Below are 19,636 nucleotides of genomic sequence, written 5' to 3'. Positions count from 1 at the left end.
CCCCCCCCCCCCGATGTTCCCGGTAAAATCCGTCGAACGGCAGGTGCGCAGCACTCAGGACACCTCCCGTCAAGACGTCGCTGGGAGGCGCGAAACGCGCGCCAGGCTTCCCGAGAAGCCGGGAAACACCATTTGGTATTCCGCACGCCGCGCCTACAGCGGTGCTCGCACAGGCATTCCTCTGGAACGTGCTAGGCATCGTGCGTTCCCCCTCGTTCGGCCCTTCGATCTCCCCCCCACCCAATAACCCAGACTCGCCCCTCTCGCCGGCGCCTCCATCGCGAGGGTTGTGCGAACAAATTCCGGATTCTGAACGCGTCCCGAACTCCTTTCCTAAGCGATGGGCCGCGCGTCCGCCGGGTGAAGACGAGAGAGACGAGGGAGTAGGGGCGGCAGGGGGACGGATTAAGGGGGCGAGGGTGGACGATCTCTCGCGGCGTGTTGCCAACTTGCGTAGTTTCCTTAATTTCGGCCCTATCAAACGGGCGAAATTGCGTCGCCCGGCAACTTCGGCAACGTTCCGCCACGACGACGACCCTTCGACTCGGCGCGATCGCGCCGGGGATGAGTTTGACGGGTTATCAAGAGACACGCTGATTGCCGGCTCGACCTGCGTTCGGCGGCTCGTTGTTTGGGATTGATTTGCTGTTGATTCACGCGAGACACTTCGGGAAGCGTTTCTACCGCTCGGCCGCGAAATCTCGCCGGCGACACTCGCGATCGATCGATCGTTTCCCCTTCACTTCGGTAACGCGCGACTTCTTTAACTTCCTACGCTCATACCGATTAGCGTCTAAACTAGCTAAACTCGGGCAGATCTGGTTTGCGTCCGTCCGAAGTAGAGCAATCCCCCTGGCAAGGGGGACTCGGTGATTCAATAACAAATCTGCTGAAGGATCCAAGCCGGAGTTACGCTTGCACGGTTAAGAATGTATAGACCGACGATGTCTTTGGGAGTCGCATTGCAACGAGAGAGGGAGAGAGGAGGAAAGAGAAACATGGTAAACTCGAACTTGTTTCTCAGAAGAGAGATATACAGAGAGGGAGAGGGGAGGGTGAGAGGGAGGAAAGTTTGCGTGGAGAGACGCTCCGCAAAGTCGAATAACTGGTCGTTCCAGTTTCTGGCGTTACGCCTGACGCCGGATGCCTCTCTCCCCATCGCCGTCCGACTGGTATGACCGGTATATAGCGCGTGTAAGTACCTACGTGTGTGCGTATCTCAACGGGCACGGCCTGCGTCACCAGCGTCGTATTTTAAATGCTAATACGCCCGGATCGATCCACCGGCCGGTAAATCGCGTTACGCGATCAAGAGTGGAAGAGAGAGAGAGAGAGGAGGAGGAACGGGCGGTGTGTGTGTGTGTGCATGCGCGTGTGGCCGATTATGCGCCTTCGTAAATACACGTGTCGCGGTAGTTGCTGTCGAAATCAGCGATGTCACTTCCGCACGTGGATTTACCGCCGTGAAAGAAGCCGACGCGCGCGATCGACGAAAGCGCCTGTAAACTTCATTGCGAGCGCGTTGCGCGGAAATCGCATCTGCGAATATATCGGATACCTGCAGTATTATTAAACGCCTTATCTGTGTGTCTGCTTTCGAAATGAATACCACGTGAAGCTTCAAGAGAGTACCGATACGTGCGCGGTTAAAGATAGCGCGTCGGCGATCTTGCGATATTTCGTGCTTCGCGCGCGGATTCACGCCGTTTGATTGATTTAGTCAAGTTAATGCGTAAATAGTACCCGAGGGACAGATACGTGCATATACTAATTACTCTCCCGGCGATATCGGGCGCGATGCGAGATATCGATCATCGTCGTAGTCGCGAGCACGCGATAATTCGCGCGTATCCGCACGTCGTGCGCGCTTTCCTATTACGGTGTTTCCGTTCCCTTCCGTTTTTACGATGCGATAAGAGAGGCTAATCGTATCTGCCGTTAATTGAGCGAAGTTTCCTGAAACGCGGGAGAAGACCGCGAGGGAGACCGGTGGTCACACTCCGCGGAAACCGCGCAAATGCAGCCCGCTCCGTATCCATTCGTTTTAATTACGCACCTCGTACATCGCAATGGCGGGATACCGCGCGTCATATCGATTTAAGGAGACGGGGAAGTACGACCACAAAACACGTTAGCCAGCTGCGGCGGTATTCGCGGAATCGAAATAGTTCGGGGATCACCCCGTGGACACGGTGTCTCGTGAAGTCACGATTCTCGTAAACGTCTCAATGGACGTAGAAGCCAAACTTGCGAGAAGATGTTGCGAGTCACTCTCGAGGAGCTTGGAATACGGTCGCGCGTTTTGGTTTTTAAATAAAAGATGCCCCTCGGGTGTATCGCTGCGAAGTCGCGTGGAAAAAAACGTTTCAGCTGTAATAATTTGACACGTGAAGGATGGATTTTAATTCCTGCAAAATATGCGACCACTTCGGAAAGGTCGTCGGGTCACGCGAGAGATATCGTCCCGAATTTTGTTCTTTCTTTCTCTCCTCGCACAATTTTCCTGATATTATTAAGTCCACGGCTTCGGCGATATTCCGTCCGAATGGAGGATCCAGATTTAGCTCCGAGGAGCTATTCTCGTGAGCTGCGTCTAGACCACGTAAAAAGATATTTTATTCTTTTATTTTGAGCCGCTCCGCAAAATATATACCTCGGGGGCTGTCATCGCCCGGTAGGAACAGTCACGACTGTTTCCTTGTTGAGCAATCGAAACGACGGAATCGTTGACTCTGCTAATGAGTTGAATCGGTTCCAATTTCAGGCCCACCGGGGGCCGTCTATTCATTCGCAGCACGCGATTCGCTCCGTGTCGCGGCGAAGTCTCCATTGGAAGGAAAGAGATTCGTGGCTCCACGCATCCAGCCCTGTCGAAACGCGATTATCCGCGCGGGAAAAGAAATAGTCTTGAATCAACGATCGATATCCTCATGAGCAAGAATATTACAATATTCTTAGATGATTTTTTTAGTATTTAATTGCATGTAATATTTGCAAATAATATCTGCATCAACACAAATTCAATCGGATAAAGATTAAGAAAAAAATCTTCCAAGAAGATTACAATATTCCTGCTTATATATGAGGAGATCTATCATTGATTTATATATATATATGACTAATCGTTTTTCCGTTCGTCGATTTCTGGCACGACCGTTGCGACCGATCGCGCCTTATTCATGCGAGTCGCGCATGAGAGTAACGGAACAGATCATCTCCGAAAGCGATGCTACTTAGCGCTCCTCTTATCAGCGAGGTCCTAATCATTGCGACTGCGATACGGGCTTAGCGTGGCCGTCGTTCTCGTCGCGTACGTGCAAACGTCTCGCGCGAAATTGACCGACCGTTCGTGACAATGACGAGTCTCGACATTGATCGCGAGCGATGAAGATGATGTGTTAATGAGAGGAAGAATGCCGCCTCAAAGTTACCCACGTTGAAGTATCGCCAAACATAATAAGCACCGGAATAAACCGTACACCGTTGCAACACGAGGAGGATTTTTGGCAAGGAAGAGAGGACCGACCCTCTCAGAGAGGCACACGAGACTTCGATCGGTATTAATAGCGGTGCTAAGAGTTAACGATGTATATTTTCGCGAGCGTCACTACATTTCCTAGGATCGTGTTCCGTTCACGTGTCAATTTCGAGTACCGGTCGCGCTCTCGCGTGGCATTGCGGTTAATTTTGAGTGGCCGAATGAATAATGCACCGCGAGCTAAGGTGGGGAGTATTTCCGTCAGTGGTAATGTTGGATCCGTCAGATTCGAGACATTTATCGGATGATCGCTCGATCTTCCCGTTGGACGCGGGGGATTTATCAGGCGCGCTTGAACATTCGCGGGAAATTGAGAGAATAATAAATTCCCAGTTAAAATAGTCGCGCGCGCGAAAATCGCCGCTCTCGTTCACGCTGCTTCTCTTCGCGGCGTGTCTAACTCGATAAGATAATTTTATCTCGCGAGTATAACCAATTACTTACAGGATATTGATAGATTATACACACACACACACACACTCTCTCTCTCTTTCTCTCTCGAGCGGCGATAATATATTCCATCGTGCGTTCTACAGAAAGATACGCACATAAAACCCAAAAGGAAAACTGTCCCCCCCCTCTAATTAAAGTTCACGTCTCACATTATACACCCACCTACTCGTTACTTTTCCTTTTGCATTATATATACTCGCGTCGATCTTATAATACGCTTTATTATTAAATAAAACGTACGAGAGAGACTTCGCCGTTAATTACCACTCTCCCAAGTCGTCCCCGTTTCTGCTAGTCTCCACAAAGAGCCGAGAGAGCCCCGAGAGGAGCATTACAATACAATAGTGCCTCGTCTCACGCCTTGATTGCGAATAGCGAGCGTCGCGGGATAGAGATAGGAAACGAAAAGCGGTTCTCCTTCGGGGATAATCTCAGGGGGGTAACCTTGGCGATTTTTCCAGCGAGCGCGCGATCTCCCGGCGAGGAAACGGTTCCAATAACTTCACGAGCAACCCCCGGCCGTCGTTTCCACCCACCCGTCGGCTCTCGACAAACGTCCGGTTGGTCTCAGCGTTTTTTCCGCGCGTTCTCTTCGATCGCCCCGTTCGTCCGTGACGACCTCGATGCCTCGGTATTTTTAGAGGCTGCTTCGAGCTCGCCGCGCCGCCTTTTTCCGCGGTTCCGACGCGAAGCCGAGCGAAGGGGTTAACACGTCGGATTGATCGGCGCCGTCTCCTCCCGGAGAAAGATCCTTCCCGATAGCGGCGGTTCTGCACCCTTCCGCCGACTCGACGCTCTATCCGGTTGTGCCTCGCGAGGGTTCAAGGTGTTCTCGAACGGCGGGTCGTTACCGCGTCTCGTAACGAGATAACGCTCGGACACAATGGTACGCGGCCTCGTTTTAACTTCGTCGTCCTTCCCCCCCGTTAACTTTCACGCCGGACGGTGACAAAAGGCGGAGTGGTATTTCCCCGCAGCTTCTATTTACGTACACAAGTATTTAAACTCGCTGGAAACGAGCGAGATAAAGAGTCGGAATTCGATTTCGTCCGGGTGAGAGAATAGCGCGGAAATTCAAGTCGCGGACTCGAGCAGCGCGCGATCGGCTGAAATTATTTCGACGACGCATCGCCGTCTTCCCTCTTTCCCTCCTTCTTGTTCCTTCCCTCTCGTGTTCACGAACGAGATCGAGCTGAAACGATAAGAGATTAAACGTCGCGCCGCTAAAGGTTTCCAAGGTGAGCTCGCGTTATTCGTCCCGACTTAAATAGCCACGAAGGTCTCCTTGGCAATAGTCAAGCCGATGAAACCATGCAAATTGCGCAATTAATCAGCTCATTGAATTGCAAGTACGGTTTAATAATCGGCCGGCTTTCGAAAGAGAGGCTCGCGAAATCCGAGGCGACGGCGTTTCACGCAAACCTGCGATTCCCGTCGATGTGCCCCGTTTGTGTTCGCCCGCTCAGAATGCCGGTGCGTGACACGTTTCCATGAAACCTCGGAATGTCAGTGCCGCCTAGATATGCCGCATTAACAGGCCACGGATCCGAGTGGTGTCCGACCTCGAAGCCGAATCGAGACGGGGTGATAAGCTACGTCACGTCCGATGAGTGAGTGCGCGCCGCCCTTCGTGTCTGAAATCGCCCGCCGCGATTTCGCCTCGAGACTCCGCTTTTTCGTTGCCGTCGGAGGAGAGGTGATCGAAACGGGGCGAAGAGCGGTCGTTGCTCGCTTGATATTTCGCCGTCTAACCGCCGGGTTTGCACGAGAACCGGCGAGACAGCGCCTCGTCGACTTCTTCCGGAAGGAATAATGCACGAGGGGCTCTCGTTGTTCGATCCGGCTCTGTCTACGTGGGCGACCTGTAAATCCGCGCGCGATACCCGCCTGTGATTTTCCGCTCGCGTCTATCGTTATTATTACGCGCTTGTGCGATTCCCCTCGTTACGTAAAAGCGCTGCGCGAAACGAAATTTATAGCGCGGTCGAATTTACGATTGTCTCTTATTTTTCACGGACCGGTTCCCGCGGAGTCGAGCGCGCACGTCGTTTAAATGTCTAACATCGCTCGCACACCCGCTCCGCGCGGGTTAAAACTTCTCTCCTCCTCCTTCGCTGTGAGTCACGTAAGTATATGTATATATACATATACTTACACACACGTGTACATATATAATATTTCACGCGGAGATCGCCGGATATATTATCGATTAATTTATGTTAATGAAAGCGTAGTTTCTTGACTAACGCGACATAAGACTCCGCGATTCCTCGTAAATTTGTCAGAACTCGATTTATTACTTTTTGCATTTCGCATTAAAATCGGACAGATTAATATTAACGGGAGGGGGAGAAGAGGGGAATTAATCGAGTCACAGTCGGAGGGATTTATCTCTCATCGGCCAATTAAGGAGGCACGATATGGCGGCTATTAAAAGTTACCCGCTACCGTAATTATCGGCGCGGAACTCATTCATACAGATTGGACACGTGCACGCGCTTTATTATTGCTTGCGAATATCTCTCCTCCCCCGGCGACCCTCTCCCTCTTCTCTCTCTCTCTCCCCCGCGGTTGCCTCTTTGACGAGAAGGGAATAGTTTGCGGTGGAACGGCGGCGCGAGGAATTTTTATGACGAAAGTAAAACGGAACGGGCCATAAAACCGGGCGGGCGCGATTCCATCTCTCTTCGGCTTCGCTCCGAAGTCGCATAAAGTTTGCAACAAACTTCCTCATCGCACAGACTTTAGCGTCCCGCGTCTCTCCCTCCTCAACCCTCGTTCGCCGTTTTGCTTCTTCTTCTTCTTGTTCGCCCGTGTCGCCTCCCCCTCCCCCGCCGACCGAAGCGATCGCGTTGGAGAATACGAGGTAGATAGCTGGCACGTTTTACAGCTAGAAAAGCATACCGCTTGATAACTTTTAAAGCGGAACGACCGGTCCGTTTCTACTCGCGCGCTACCGCCGCCGAGTTCGTCAATCCGCCTCTCCGGGCGACGCCGAAACTCTCATATCGCGATTAACTACCGAGAGGGTGCGACTCTCCTTTCGTCATTCTTATCTCCCAGATATCGGCAATTTCGCTGCTGATCAGCACTGGATATCTTTTCATCGCATCTTTATAGCTGAGACACCGGCCTACACTCGAGCTTTGAAAATCTCGGCGCGCGACCCGCGGTGCAATTTAAGTCTATCATCGTTCGAGATATCTCGTCGTTCTGAGTTAATTTATTTTCTAAACGCGTGACGGAAGTGTTCAATTCAATTCAACTTAAGTAGAATTCACCTCGCCGTTGCTGTTTCACGATCGATTCTTCTCTCTCCATATATTTGTCGTCTATAAATTTTCTTGCGATCTAGCGAATTCTCTCTTTCTCTTTCTGTCGCCGATATATTAATTGATAAATGACGGACATTTCGCGCACGTAACGAAATAAGGACTGCCTTATAGATATATGCGGAAGCGAGAGAGAGAGAGAGAGATTCGCGCTTAAAATTCTGCTCACGTAGACGCAAATCGTACCGCCAACGTGAACTAAACTGGCGTCCCAACTATAATTCATGAGAGAGCGCCAAACTATTTTCCAACTACGTCCAACTACGGACATCGCTCGACTGTAACGGCGAACTTCGCGGCTCTCAGTTTCTAACTGGATTTCTTTCGCACGTACATGGCACGCCGTGCCACCCTCGTAACTTAACTCTACGGTCTAGCGTCGTCTCAAAGTAACGCGCTCTAGATTTGTTGTTTGTTTTTATACGTTCATTTCGACGATTGCCACGGTGCCGTGTGATCTATCGTTCTACCTCGCGAACTTGCTGCAACTTAGAAAACGTAGAATCAGAGCGTAGAATTAAGTCGCCATGTAAAATACGAAGAAAAACGAAATTTCACCTTTTCCACCTGTACTATTCTCTTCCGATAAATTATTCCGGACACGTGTTATTTACAGAACGGAAAGTGCAAACTCATCGATAATAAGTTGCATAATGTAATTTGCATAATTTAAATAAATCATGAGACGTGTCACTTTTTATGAGTAAACAGGCACGTGTAAGAATTTCAAGCGCGAACCCGGGTCAACGTTTTGCTTCTACATTAACTACCTGCGCATTCGGAGACACATTATGCAGGCTGTTCTACTTCGTACTACAGTGATGCTACAAAATTATTTACTGTTATTTTCTCTCAATTTCGACTCGTATCTCTTTATTCCCGGCAAGGTCTTCAGATGTCTGTTAAAATCGGAAACATCTTGTACGAGTAATTTGACACACCTGGAAATACATAATGTACTATTGATCGCGTCTCGGCATCTTATACATTCCTCTCCAGCTTTGCGATTCAGCATCTTGCTCCAGGTTGCTTCGTCGTAGCACTCCGGTTACTCACTTGTGACACTGACACTAGCATTGACAATGACACATACTCGCGTGGATACGATCGTGAAAAAAAAACGCTCGTTAATGAACGTGATACTGACCAGAGTCTGATAAAATATTTTAAGAGAACAATGGAAATGATAACTGACTCATTGATACACGTATTCCGTATTGCGGTATGCGCGTAGCTTACCGGCTCGATATGTAATGGTCATGGAAGAGTACGCGACGCACGAGAGAACCAAAACAATAGGCAAGAAGTGCGAAACTATCCCCCTCCACATGCCTATCACCGTCACCCGCTGTCGCCCGCCAGTCAATGACGCGCACGTAACCTCGGTGACCGAGAGAGAGAGAGAGAGAGATCGAAACAATCAACGCTCTCTCAAAACATTGCGTAAGTCCGGCCATGAATTTCCCAACGCTTTCTTTTCGTTGTATTATTCTTACGACTGTCGCTTTCTTCTCACTCGTTTTGAATTTCGAAATTCTATCGAAATTCTCGACACCCACGAAAATGATAATATAGATTATGAGAAAGGAAAATTTCTTGCTTTTACGTTCTTATCAGTTTTTCATTATTATTTATTAATTAGTTAATATTTAGTTAGCGAACGTATTTTATCTGTAGTTGAATTAGTTGAATAATTAATATATTGCATGTTAAAAGCATAGAAATAAGAATGTATAAATAAGATATCGAGATAACCAGATATTAAATACTTTTTAAGTAAATCATTTGGGTTTAAATGTGGGAAGAGGGAAACTCAGAGGGAAACCATTCGTAATCGAATGTAGGACAATAGTTTGTATAATGGTATATCTCGAGACTCCCAATGGTCTGCCAAGTTCGATGGGATTTACGTTTAATGTAGAAGCGAAATTTCGTCTCGGTGAGTGCAGAAATTCACGACGCGCGAAGCTCGCGCGGGGGATCGCGCCGTCGATATTTCTATTTCCGTGCTAATTCCTCTACGAAACTACGTCGCTGCGCTCTCTGTGGAACGAGCGACGAGAAGCCGGGCAGAAGTATACACTGTGTACGAGGATATAAATACGATTCATCGGGTGCATACTATTCGGGCGGGTGTCTTCGCGTGCGTGACGTGCACCTGGTGTGTCACGTCAGGCTGAAGTCGTCGTCGTTGCTCGACGCAACCTGCAACGTGGCGTGTCGCACGCACGCATTCGCGATCTCTTCAGCGGCGTAGATACGAAAGGGTATATTTCTACGACTTCCCGACGGAAACGACGTAACACTACTTCAATGAAGGAGATATCCTCGCGAGAAGTCCCTCTCTCGGATTGAAGGATCGTACGGTCGGAAAGCGCGAAGAAGAACGGACGTCTCTATCGGGCTGCGGCATCCGCCCTGTCGGATATTCTTTCTCTTCGCGAGCAACGCGAAACCAGTTCCGTTTGATTACGCTATTGGGGCCTCCGTGAACGTGCGCGAACGTTGCACAAGGTGGGGCGCGAGAGAGAGAGAGTATGGGCTCGCATGGTGCTCGGTAGTAATTATTAACCCGCAGTGACTCACTAGGTTGAGGACCTTTATGATCCACGCTAATGGGTCCGCCACTCGAAGCACCCGGAGTCACACACACACACGTAAACGTATGCACACGCAAACACATACACACACACGGGGCGTCGCTCGAGTGAGCGCGTGTAAGGATGCGGGTGCGCGTATGTATGTGTACACACGGCACATGTACGTGTGCGCGTTTATGGCTCTCGGCCACGCAAATCTCGTGCGTTCCTCCACGCCTGAAAAGCCTCGACCTACCCTTCTCTTTGGCAAGGAGAACGTTAGTCACGAAGGCGAGCGTTCATCCTTTTAATGGATTTCTTGAATTAGAAATGAACGAACGGACGAAACGACGAACGAGACGAAAACGGGCCTTTCTCTCTCTCTCGTTTTGTTGCTTGTTTATGCGTCGTCACGCAATCCCGGAAATATATCGTTATTTTCGACGTCGCCCTCGGCGTAATTATTCACGAGCCAAATTACGGGACCGCGGAATTGTTGGGATTGCCGGGTCGCGACCGCGTTTGTGCTCGCTCGCGCGCGTGTGTGTGTAGGTGGACACAGTCGTTCGCCGAGAAATTGAGTTATGGTTCGTGTCCAACTAGGCACCATAATACCAGATTGTGTGCGAAATGCGTGCGGACCGGGCCGAAATTGTGTCGTGTTAAATTTATTTGCGCTAAATCGGCTCGATTAACATCTCCGGGGGCGGTTTTGCTAAACGCCGGGCGGGTAGAAGAATGAATTACTCACCCCGATCGGCCTCGCTGGTTGCTCAGGGTGTAAAAAATCCCGGGAAATTCACCGGCCAAATTGCAAACTATCGCAGCTCCGACGAGACCGGCCGGAGTGTCGCGCTCATCGGGAGAGAGAGACATCGGACGCTCGATTAAGAGAGACATATACCGTCTCTCTATAGCGACTGGAACCTGAATCGTGCGGCTTCTTTCCGGCTTGAAAATATGTCAGTCGTAAAGCACTGCGAAACCAGTTTCAGCCGGGACATCTGCGATAATAGCGGCGCTAAAGCGCGATGGACGGAAGGATTGCTGACGAACAGGATCGCGCCCCCGTCGTCGTATACGATTTCACTGAATTGCCGATTCCAACCTGGTCACTCTCGCGTGCGCGCTATTACAACGACTTATTATAGCTATTACGGCGGCTTATTATGCTGCGAATCGCCGGTCGTTGTGTCTGCCCTATTTGGCCGCGAGGACACATTCCTGCGATTGAATTCCGATCGTCGTGGAAGAGAGAGAGAGAGAGAGAAAGAGAGTCGGTGACCCGATTAGAAGCGCGCGCAGGAAATAGGAAGTTATCGTACTACGTGTGTCTGCTCGCTCTCTCCGAAGTCGAGCCGAATCGGCCGGCCGATCGAACGAGCGACCGACCTTTGGAAACTGTGCCGCGTTAATTCGCTATTCAGCGCGCGCAATCTCGCCTCGCCGATTAAAATCGTGGAAATTAGCCGAGCCCCCGGGCTCTTTTCTACGAGCACGATTCGGCACAGCTGGTGTCAGTCCGGCGGATGTGACTGTCAAACGTTCAGACGCACCGAAGACCGGGGATAACGACGACTCCCTAGCTCGGACGAGACGTCGTTGTCAGTTGGAAAGTTATTTAACGACGAATATTAATCACGATACGACGTCTCGCGACGAGCAGCCAAGTTCGCGACAGTAACACGCGTAAATAGCGTCATGAACGATCCCGACGATGTGGAAGTGGAAGTGGGACGCGTTCGATATCGTCCCAGTACTATGCAAAGTTACGTAGCAGCGTAAGCGCGAACAGTCGACGAGGATTGGACGGATGCAAGTATCGGGGACGGGATCTACTTCTTTTTCTTTTCCGGTTTAATTACCGCCGAAATTCGCGTTGACGGAAATTCAATCGGCGTCTCGGCCGCCGGTCGGAACGGTTTTAAAACGTTAAAAGCGCGATTCTCCATCGTGTGTCTCCGATAGAGCGTCGATTTCAAATTTGTCAAAGAATTTGCGGCTGAAAGCGCATTCGGCAGCGGCCGGGACATCCCGCATAGACAATACGCTATAGAAAGCACCTTCTGACACACTGTCGATCAATCGGCCGCGAGAGCGCTCGCGAACACGCGCTACGCGTCTGGTTTCCGTCCTTTGACGGGCGGCGGTATCGCCGGTTCGCCACAAATGCACGAAATTTTCCCCGGGCGCGCCACTCTCCTATCGATACGTAAATCCGAATACTCTATGATGTCACCGGCACGCCGTTCGCAATTGGCGAAATATCCAGGCGTTTTGCAGCGTCGAGCAAAACGAACGCTGAAAGCTATTTCATTCACGTCACCGCATGACGTAGTCCGCTTCATATTACGCGCCCTGACAGCTGCTTGGTTAATTGCCATTTTTATATAATTAATTAGCTCGGGGGAACGGGCCGTGGATGTGATCGCCGTGCTGTTTGGAAAAACGCGAACGTTCTCCCTCTGTCCAGATAGAAAATTCGACTCGCGAATCGTAAAAGCGATTAGAATCCTGACGAGCAGAATCGTGCACAAGTCCAAAGCTTCGGCCTTGGTGACTCGGATACCCCCGATCGAGAAGTTTTCGCACGCCGTGAGGCTGACTTCAGTTGTGGCTCGTTCGTTACGACGATTACATACCGAACGAGTCGGGACAGAGGTTACATCATTCTCTCCCTCACCTCTGTCCCCCTCCACTCTTACCCTACGAGGTCCTCTTAGCTGAGTTTACTGTTAGCGCGGCCCACGTTCGCTCGCTTCTTGCTCTTCGTAACACCGTACACGCACACGAACCTCGTCTGAAAAGCAAGTTCGTACCGCTTCGCGATATGCGGCGAGTACTCGATACTTTGTACCCGAGCTGGCTCGCGAAGAATGCACTTCTGCGAGAATGCAAACAAAGACAGAGCTATGTCAAGTATGAAAAAAAGAAAAAATTAATGAGAATCTAACGATCTCGTATAAACGAACAAACCATACGAAAAAGTTCCTGGGAACTGATTGGAGTCTATTCTGATTTTCCAAATGAATGATGAATTCTAATCGGTGTCGCAATAAGTCCCACTTATTTGAAACAAGTTTGCTCGACCTAATCAGAATCTACGCTATAATTAGGTTAATGTTTTGGGAAATTTCCATGCAATGAGGATCGGAAGTGAATTTTTAACTCGGGAGAAGTCCGAGTTGCTGTGATAAAAACGTGTCCGGCAGGGTCATCTTCGAATGGCGGTCGCCCTCGGAGGAGCGATATCTCGAATCGAGCGCGAAACGCGAATTCTAATCTTCGCGTCGCTATGCTGATAGATAGCAGCGCGGCGAAGAGGAGGTATCAGAAGATAGAGACGGCTGTATGTACCCGCTATGCGTGTGTATGTGTGCGTGCGTGCGCGCGCGCGAGTGAGCTCATCGCGGACAGATTTCGCGCGTGTGTGCGCGCGTGACGGGCGTGTAAACTGGCGCGGCTAGCTGATGGACGTGTGCCACGTGAACCGCATAATGAACAGTGATCATTGCCCGTACTTCGCCTACTCGGACTCCGAACGCGCCCCCGGTGGGAAGATAACGCGATGACCTCGAGATAAATTGATCGGCCGGTGTTGCTCGCGCCGGCGAACGACTATCTCAGACGGACGTTGTTGCGTTGCATCGATCCAGGCGGAAGGGGTATATGCACGTGACAGCGTTGATTAATCTATCCATTGATCCGCTTTACACGACGAGAGAGAGAGAGAAAGAGAGTGTCTCGCTGTAACATATTTCGCGCTACATTTAATGCCAAAAGTGCTCCACTAGCCTGGCTCCTTCTCCGCGTTTGATTATACCGTAAACAGAGCGCCGATAAGATAAGAGCGAGCTTAATTACGAAATCCGTCGCGAAAGACATTCGTCGACGCTATCGACGCCGACGATACGTGCGTGTAGCCTTGGGCAAAGAGCGGAATGTTGCAAATATATGCGAGACGCGGGAACGGGGGAGGTTCTCGATTCGGCGAAGACGACGGATGGAAATTGGGTGAACCGCGCGGGCGGGATAAACGACGTGTGATTCAGACCGGCGCGATCGACGAGGTTATTTATTTGCTCGCGAAGCGCGCAGGCGGTCGCTCGACGCGCCTAACGACGAGGACGCGGCTAACGGAGTGTGGCCGCAAATGCGACGCACGTTGTCCACGGCTGACTACGGTGGTGGTATATCGGCGAGCGGTGATAGGCGGCGGTTTTTACGAGGGACGCATTCCAGACCATAGACGCGAAACTATACACTGCCGGCTATTTAAAAAGCGGCGATAATAATAGCGCGGCAACTCGACCGCCTACGATAAAGCTTCTAGCAGCAATGATGACCTCGGGATACTTTCGAAATCGCATTATCTTCCCCGCGATATTTCCCTCCCCTAATCTAATTCTATTCTGATAATTCGTAATTACGCGTATCTCCAACTTGAGCGACACATCGCTAACAGTGTACGCGCGGCGATTAGTCGCCACTGAGAGACGCGCGGCGATTCTCCGTTTCAGCGTGCGACGTTGGGTCAAGTGACGATGAGAGGACGCAGACACGGGGTCCTCGGACGGGTCTGGCCAGCCGGTACATATTTTTACAGCTTCCTGCTGTACATTCCTCCTCGTCCTCCCTTTCTCCCCGGCGCTCGCACCGGTTAGCAAACGGTGGGAGAAGGTTACAGAGGGAGAGAAGGGAGGAGAGACGTGAGGACGACGAGCGAGGAGGAGCGCAAGGGGAGCGGTAAAAAAGAAGCTGCGCGTGACCTTGTGCCCAAATGCCAGTTTCTGTTGCCGCAGTCGGCGGCCAGCCGATTACCTCTCTCGCAGAGGTCGGGCTTGCATAAGCGTTAAATCGCGGTCGTTACACAGAGCGCGAGGAGCTCTCGAGAAAGAGAGAGACCGAGGGGCAGGGGGAGCGGCGAGCGCGTAATTGGTCGTATTTGGAGCAGAATAACAGCGCCCCGGCTGCTCGCCACCCCGAGAGAGCGAGAGAGAGAGAGAGGAAAAAAGGGAAGAGCGAGATTGCGAGAGCGAGTTCTCCGATGATTCGAACCGCGTCGGCGATCAGAAATGGTTGGCTTTCAGCGAGGAGTCTGAAGGTAGAGGAAGCTGCGGGGATTGGATGTTCCGCTCTTTATCGACAAGCGGTGGGAGAGAGTTCGAAAAATTTTCGTAGGTGAACCCGGAAAGGGAGTTGGCCGGCAGTTATTTGGCGGGAGGAAAAAAGATATCCCGATTGGTTTAATTAACGCGCCGAAACCGTCGAAACGCGCTCATACGTGCTTGCGTGTCTGCGGGAAACGATCGCGTTTCTCTCTCTCTCTCTCTCTTCGCGGTTCCAGACCGTCCCGACGGCTCGCGTGATATCAGCAAATTCTAACGTCGCGCGCGATCCGCGACGTCGTCTCGACGGTGTGGATAACCGATCGCCGATCGGTATATCTCCCACTTTATCGAGTTTCCAATTTCATCCGTTCGTTACACGTTAACGAGCGATTACTTCCTCCTGGCGAACTCCGCAGCAACATCGATACCGCCCGCTGCCCGTCGATATCCTGAGCAAATTTGCCCTTTAATTTGCCGATAGCTTTCACAAAGCGGAGCCTGATAATTCGCCAACGTCAGCCTCGCTTAATGAACGGCGTTAGCTCGGCGATATTATTTCCCAACGGTCGTAACGCGCCGGTTATATCCCCTCAGCCGGGGGGAGGGGAGGGGGAGGGAGACGTTAAGAAAACTGCAAATGTGCCGTGTAATTTCGCCCCGAGTCGCCCCTATACTTCGTAATGATACAATATCATTTCCATTATTATGGTAATAACGCGAATTTTTATACACGATCCGTCGTAACTCGCCGTTGTGCGTGCGGTCGCTTTTACCTTCGATAACGTTGAGTCCGCGGTAAACCGCCCCTCTGCCCACTTTTCGTTAATTCATTTCTAGCGAGCGAGGTTGACATTCTCCTTGAAAATGAGCTCGATTCGTGAATACCTCCGTATTCGCCGAGGCATCCGAGAGGTCCGCTCGCGTGACTCATTCTCGGCAACCGGACGGGGAAAAAAGGTGCATCGATCAATCAGGCCTTAATGCCTCGTGATCGAGTGCTACCGGCCCCGCTGGGATCTCACCCAGAAGAGCGAAGAAGACGCGTAGGAACGTGGGATATCGATCGTGGAATGATGGGGGCGCGCAGTTAACCTTCGTTTCTACACGATGGTCATTAGGGTAGCTACTCTCGTCTTCCTTCTTTTTGCGACGGTTCCCCCTCGTAAGTTTGCTTGTTCCTCGATGGGAGAAAGGGAAAACCCGACAGCGCCGGCGGATGTTATCGGACGGTGTATTCGGCCTTGAAAATATCCCGAGGATACCGGCGATTAACTCGTCCTCCGCCGACGAACTGTTGCTTCCAATTTCGCCGGCTTCGAAATTTTACGAGGGGACGAGANGGGGGGGGGGGGGGGGTACCGCGCCGTGCGCCGCGATTAAAAATATCGATCGTTGTTTGTAAATAAAGGAGAAAATCGGGGGAAGCCGTTATAAACTGAGCGTTATTTCCGAAGCGTATAAAGACGCGGAGATTTCCTCACTTCCGGAGCGTCTCGTTTCTATTGTCGACGTCGTTAATTCGCCGATCGCACGTTGCTTTTCGGCGTACGATCGCGATGTGCACGAGGCCGCAATGAATCCCTCCCTCCCGGACGCAATTATAGAACAAACGCCGGCGATAAAATAGCCATTTCCTTAAGTTACGGGGCCTATAAATACGGAGGATGCTGTTTTACGCGGGACGATAAATAAGTCGCGGACTAACGGGGCACGAATCCGTCCGCGGACGAATAACGCGCTCGAACGACGTAACGAACCGTTCTCCATGTCGACACGTTTCGCTCCGCGAGACGATGGTTATTAAGAAAAAGTACGGCGCGCGTTTCTCCCTCGAGCTTTCGCTCGAAATAAAACACCGCGACGCGAAAAAGCGCGCAGGTCATAATGTAAGCCGTCTCCGACGTCACAAAAATACTCGGAGACGATATTTAGAAAGAGAGAGAGAAGAAGACTTGGCAGCAACTTGTAATATATTGTCAAGTCGTCGCACGTCCCCTCTCGTCGAGCAGCGACAGACGATGTAGGGGGTCATCATCATCGTCTAGTAGCTTACCAACTCAAACCCTCCGCCCTTTGCCGCCTGGTCTCTCTTTCGAGGAGAGCTTTAATATCTCAGTCATGCTCCCGGTTCACGGGCTATTAATTATCCCCACCTAGTTGCTCACTGAACTCGTCGCCCGTGGGTCAGGTCGATGGATTTGTCGCGAGGATTAGCTTCAGTGACGCGTTAAGCGAGAGAACGAGAGAGGACAGACAGGGTGGGGGAGAATGCCGGCTCTCTCCCGTTATATCCAAGGAAGAAAACGATAGATCGATCGGTCGTGAAAGATCCGATGGACGGGAAAATGTCCTAGATACAACGAGAAATTATCCTACGGTCCGCTCCAAAAACGGCGCGCGTTTTCGATATCAGTTTTTTCCCCTTTTTTTCGGCAAAAGACAAGCCGGCGATGCCAAAGATTTTACATACTTCTGCCGAAATCGCCGACTTCGAGAAGAGAGCACGGGGGAAAAAGAATTCTGCTGTTGTAACTAAATTCGCAATTAGAGCAGAAGCGGTTTCGTTTGCCAGAATAGAGAATATTCTGCCGAGTGAATTCGTCCTTAGGACGAGTTAATTTCGAATTCAGCCGCGACAGCATAAAATCTGTGCCAGCGTGTTATTTTTTCCCGAGAGTTCTCGATGTAAAATATTTAACGAATAATCGGCCGGATATTATTAGCTTATCGTTGAATGTCGGTCTGTGCGACTCGAGCAACGACGTTTCAATTACTTTAAAATGCACAGGACACGTTTATGCCACCGGCCCGCGATCGATACGTCGCTAAAATGGAATGGACTGCACACGACCATTGACAGACGTGGAGTCACGGCCGACCATGCTTCTATTGTTACCGATGTAAGAGAACCGGTATGTAAGTTTCATACTTTCCGAACTAACTTCTTTCGCGTTCGTCAAACTTCGAATAACTGGGAATAAGGGAAAAATGAAACTGTTCGCGAAGAAAAGTTATTCTTGCGGGGCGAATCAACCTGCGCGACAGCGGGATCGATACTCGCTCGCCTAACGACCCGTATAGAAGCTACACTCGAGATCGCGTATTTCGATGCGATCTCTCTCGTGTCGGAAGTGGTCGCGCGTCGATCGGTCATTAGTCTAGCGTTATTAATTGATCGTTGGTACGCGTCTCGTCGAGTCGCTGTTTCCGCCGGTCGACCCCCGTCGTTTCTGCAGAAAATCAGACTCGCGCGACGTGCGACGCGAGGCCGAAAGTTTCGGTGTACGGCCTTCGGCGAGGTCAAGCGAGACACAAAGCGCGCGCGCGTTGCCAGGGTCACCGACACGTGCCGATCGGTGTTGGTAAAGTGTTCCACCGGTTTATTTATACGAGCGACGTGAAGCGACGGTTTCGGGTCACCGCCTCGTCGGCGGCGTGCCGCGTCCTACGGTAGCAAGTAGCGACGATTAACTCAGGCGAGCCGCGTCTATCGCGGTAATCCGCAGGAAGTTGGAGGAACGACTCGCAGCTGGCGTCCGGAAACGGACGAATACGCACGCTTGGCGGCTTCTTCTCCGTCCACCTCTTTCTTCGCTGTCCTTCCCTCCCTCCCTCCCTGCGTATCGTCGAGAAACGGGAATGACGAGCGAGCATAGTCACGCGAGAGCGGTCAAACAAAGAAAGTCCAGGACCCGGCGAGAAAGCGCCGAATGCAGCTGCCTCAACGGTCGGGCATTCACTTCCCCGGTTCGGTCTCGTTTCCTCAGGCGATCCGCCGGACAACGCGAAGGAACTTCGTCCGCCGCTTTCGGCGAATTCACTCGATGAGCGACGACGCCATTGTTATTAATATACGCCGATCTCGATTGTAGGCGGGAAGAGACGAAGAGCGCGATCATTTGAATGAAGGAGAGATGTCGCGCGGCGACATTCGCGGCGACCGATAACTTGGCTCGAGATTGATCACAGTACGATATACGAGTGCAGGTTTACATGCACTCCCTTATCTGTCACAACAAGGCCGTCGAAAAGTGTGTTTCGCTGCGCGATAGCAAACAGCCGGAGCGATTTGACTATCGCGGAAGACCTCGCACACGTTTTCACGCCGTCTTGAGGGACGAATTGTTATTCATAATACTGAAGTCGCGGCAGTGTTATTCGCACACGTTTCAGATCATTTCTATGCCGAGGTTACGAAGGAGGCGATTAGTCGAGCAAAAAAACGAAGAAAGGAAGGAAAAAATCAATAAAAGAACGCCGCGATAAACGTGACAGATAGCGAGCGACTCGGCGGAAAAGTGATTAAGCCTTAAAACGAGACTGTCGGCGTAATGCAGTTGTGTGTGTCGCGGCAGTCTAATGCATTATTATATGCGTATTTGAGATCGCTCGTGCATGCGCCAGCGCTATTAATGGCGCGCGTAGTCGAGCGGAAAAGTAGCGGATAAAACTTTTTCTCGTCATTGCATATCGTAATGCCAGGCATCAATCGGCCGAGCGGCGGACGTAATACAACGTCCAACCTTTCACGGCGCCATTTATCGAGGCGGGGATCTACTTTCGATTCAAACGCGTATGAATGGCCGGGCACGGATATTCCCCGTCGTTGATGTCGACGTCGCG

General features: G+C 51.0%; 1 protein-coding gene across 7 annotated transcripts in view; it reads right to left on the bottom strand.

The window, feature by feature from the left end:
* LOC106752044 (probable JmjC domain-containing histone demethylation protein 2C) overlaps nt 1-19,636 on the bottom strand; it is a 272,261-nt gene that overhangs the window by 86,835 nt on the left and 165,790 nt on the right. The gene's annotated exons all lie outside the window — the stretch shown is intronic.

This window comes from Dinoponera quadriceps, unplaced genomic scaffold (genome assembly GCF_001313825.1).
Source record: "Dinoponera quadriceps isolate SergipeBrazil2010 unplaced genomic scaffold, ASM131382v1 scaffold424, whole genome shotgun sequence".
Lineage (NCBI taxonomy): Eukaryota > Metazoa > Arthropoda > Insecta > Hymenoptera > Formicidae > Dinoponera > Dinoponera quadriceps.
This window is presented reverse-complemented; position numbering and strand designations above follow the sequence as displayed.